The sequence below is a fragment of the Arachis hypogaea genome, chromosome 6 (assembly GCF_003086295.3).
Source record: "Arachis hypogaea cultivar Tifrunner chromosome 6, arahy.Tifrunner.gnm2.J5K5, whole genome shotgun sequence".
Classification (NCBI taxonomy): Eukaryota; Viridiplantae; Streptophyta; class Magnoliopsida; order Fabales; family Fabaceae; genus Arachis; species Arachis hypogaea.
Window position 1 is genome coordinate 25,933,289 of NC_092041.1, and position 4,042 is coordinate 25,937,330.

A 4,042-nucleotide genomic window follows, 5' to 3' on the forward strand; every position below is an offset into this window, starting at 1 on the left:
CATTTGGTACTTCTAAGTGCATACTGTGCTGAATTGTTGCATGATGTACTGCCTGCCCTGCTTTTTATTCCACACCGAACTCAATTTAAACTTGAGAAATTGGAACCCTGTTTGGTGACATGAGCAACAGTACATACATTGCTTTCTTTGAGAATTGACAAATTGCATGTTCATGTTTCTTTAAAATCCTTGACCCTATACATAACAACTTGTTTCTTTAAGTTTTTGAGCAATGCAATCCGTTTTTCAATCGGATATTGCTTTGGACAAGAAGCTATGCATATGCGATCATTTCTATTGCTTTTAAACATGAATATGTCATGCTCTCACTGCAATCTTTGATTATTGCCCCTTGTGCTCATTTCTGCAACTCTTCCAATCCCACGACACAATTGCAATAATCAATTCCTTTTCAAATCAATTCACCTACATAAAGCACCTAAATCACACATATGCTTTAATTGTTGTTCATTCTCTTTCATATTACTTAGGTTGCTTGATTTGGGAAAACACATTTTCTTTTAAACCTTTAATTGTTTTTTTACATGTTATCCCTTGATTCGGTATTTATTTACCTAATTGGCTCTTACATGAATTGTTTGATTATTTCCTCTGGATTTCTGTGAATTCTATATACCTCTCTGATGAGCGGATAATTTATACGCTTTTTGGCATTGTTTTTAGTATGTTTTAGTTAGTTTTTATTATATTTTTATTAGTTTTTAGTTAAAATTCACTTTTCTAGACTTTACTATGAGTTTGTATGTTTTTCTGTGATTTCAGGTATTTTCTGGCTGAAATTGAGGGACCTGAGCAAAAATCTGATTCAGAGGCTGAAAAGGACTGCAGATGCTGTTGGATTCCGACCTCCCTGCACTCGAAGTGAATTTTCTGGAGCTACAGAAGCCCAATTGGCGCTCTCTTAACTGCGTTGGAAAGTAGACATCCTGGGCTTTCCCTCAATGTATAATAGTCCATACTTTGCCCGAGATTTGATGGCCCAAACAGGCGTTCCAAGTCAGCTCAAGAATTCTAGCGTAAAACGCCAGAACTGGCACAAGAATGGGAGTTAAATGCCCAAACTGGTACAAAAGCTGGCATTTAACTTCAAGAAGAGTCTCTACAGGAAAATGCTTCAATGCTCAGCCCAAGCACACACCAAGTGGGCCCGGAAGTGGATTTTTATGTCATTTACTCATCTCTGTAAACCCTAGCTACTAGTTCTCTATAAGTAGGACCTTTTGCTATTGTATTTTCATCTTTTGATCACTTGAATCTTTTGATCACTTTAGATCCTTAGATCATCTTTGGACGTCTAGTTCTTAGATCATGGGGGCTGGCCTCTCGGCCATGCCTATGTATTTTCAACGGTGGAGTTTCTACACACCATAGATTAAGGTGTGGAGCTCTGCTGTACCTCGAGTATTAATGCAATTACTATTGTTCTTCTATTCAATTCAGCTCATTCTTGTTCTAAGATATTCATTCGCACCCAAGAACCTGATGAATGTGATGATTATGTGATGCTCATCATCATTCTCACTTATGAACGCGTGCCTGACAACCACTTCCATTCTACAAGCAAACAAGGCTTGAATGTTTATCTCTTGGATTTTGTTAATCAGAATCTTCGTGGTATAAGCTAGAATTGATGGCGGCATTCAAGAGAATCTGGAAGGTCTAAACCTTGTCTGTGGTATTCTGAGTAGGATTCGAGGATTGAATGACTGTGACGAGCTTCAAACTCGCGATTGTGGGGCGTTAGTGACAGACGCAAAAGAATCACTGGATTCTATTCCGACATGATCAAGAACCGACAGCTGAATAGCCGTGCTGTGATAGAGCGCGTTGAACATTTTCACTGAGAGGACGAGACTGTAGCCATTGACAACGGTGATGCCCAACATACAGCTTGCCATGGAAAGGAGTAAGAAGGATTGGATAAAGACAGTAGGAAAGCAGAGAGACAGAAGGGACAAAGCATCTCCATACGCTTATCTGAAATTCTCACCAATGAATTGCATAAGTATTTCTATCATTATTTTATGCTTTATTCATAAATCATCTATAACCATTTGAATCTGCCTGATTGAGATTTACAAGATGACCATAGCTTGCTTCATACCAACAATCTTTGTGGGATCGAAAATATTTTGTGTTTCTTGTATGAGTCTTGAGTCAACGTTTAAGTTTGGTGTCAATTGCATGCTTTAAAAATTTTTCTTGCATTTTTCGAAAATTCATGCATTCATGGTGTTCTTCATGATCTTCAAGTTGTTCTTGACAAGTCTTCTTGTTTGATCTTGATGTTTTCTTATTTTGTGTTGTTTGTTATTTTTCATATGCATTTTTCGTCTGTTAGAGTCCATGCATTAAAGATTTCTAGGTTTGGTGTCTTGCATGTTTTCTTTGCATCAAAATTTTTTCAAAATTATGTTCTTGATGTTCATCATGATCTTCAAAATGTTCTTGGTGTTCATCTTGACATTCATAGTGTTCTTGCATGCATCATGAGTTTTGATTCATAATTTTTATGTTGTGAGTCATTTTTAGGGTTTTCTCTCTCATCATCAAAAATTCAAAAAAATCAAAAATCAAAAAAATATCTTTTCCTTATTTCTCTCCAATTTTTCAAAATTTTGAGTTGACTTAGTCAAAAATTTTCAAAATTAGTTGTTTCTTACAAGTCAAGTCAAATTTTTAATTTTAAAAATCTTATCTTTTCAAAATCTTTTTCTTATCTTTATATCATATTTTAAAAAATTCACTAACAATTAATGTGATTGATTCAAAAATTTGAAGTTTGTTAATTTCTTGTTAAGAAAGGTTCAATCTTTAAGTTCTAGAATCTTATCTTGTAGTTTCTTGTTAGTGAAGTAAGTAATTTTAAATTTTAAAAATTAAATCTTTTTATCTTTTATCATATCTTTTTCAAAAATTTTATCTTTTTCAAAATTTTGATTTCAAATATCTTATCTAACCTCTTATCTTCTTATCTTTTCAAATTTGATTTTAATATCTTTTTCAACTAACTCTTTGTCTTTGTGTTTGTTTCTTATCTTTTTCAAAACCACCTAACTACTTTTCCCTCTCTAATTTTCGAAAATATCTCATCTCTTTTTCAAAAATTCTTTTTGTTTTAAATTTCAATTTTAATTATATCTTATCTCTAATTTTCGAAAATTACTAACTCCTTTTCAAACTTATTTTCGAATTTCTCCCTCTCTCATCTCTTTTTATTTATTTACTAACACTTCTCTTCATCTCTTCTCACCTCCCCTATCCTTACTCTTTATACAGACTATTCATTCTTCTTCATTCTTCTCCCCTTTCTTTTTCTACTAACATAAAGGAATCTCTATACTGTGACATAGAGGATTCCTCATTCTTTTCCTGTTTTCTTCTCTTTCATATGAGCAGGAACAGGGAAAAAACCACTCTTGTTGAAATTGATCCTGAACCTGAAAGGACTCTAAAAAGGAAACTAAGAGAAACTAAATTACAACAATCCAGAAACAACCTTTCAGAAATTTTCGAACAAGAGAAGGAGATGGCAGCCGAAAATAATAATAATGCAAGGAGAATGCTTGGTGACTTCACAAAGCCAACGTCCAAATTTGATGGAAGAAGCATCTCCATTCCTGCCATTGGAGCCAATAATTTTGAGCTGAAACCTCAGCTAGTTGCCTTAATGCAACAAAACTGCAAGTTTTATGGACTTCCATCTGAAGATCCTTATCAGTTTTTAACTGAATTCTTGCAGATCTGTGAGACTGTAAAGACGAATGGAGTTGATCCTGAAGTCTACAGACTCATGCTTTTCCTTTTTGCTGTAAGAGACAGCTAGAATATGGTTGGAGCCCAAGGATAGCCTGGACTCCTGGGATAAGCTGGTCACTGCCTTCTTAGATAAATTCTTTCCTCCTCAAAAGCGGAGCAAACTTAGAGTGGATGTTCAGACCTTCAAACAAAAAGATGGTGAATCCCTCTATGAAGCTTGGGAAAGATACAAGCAGCTGACCAAAAGGTGCCCATCTGACAT

General features: G+C 34.9%; 1 non-coding gene across 1 annotated transcript; it reads right to left on the reverse strand.

The window, feature by feature from the left end:
* Positions 1-3,938: 3,938 nt before the first annotated feature.
* On the reverse strand, positions 3,939-4,042 carry LOC112700518 (small nucleolar RNA R71). Its single transcript, XR_003153426.1, has one exon. It is a non-coding gene; the product is annotated as a small nucleolar RNA R71 (small nucleolar RNA).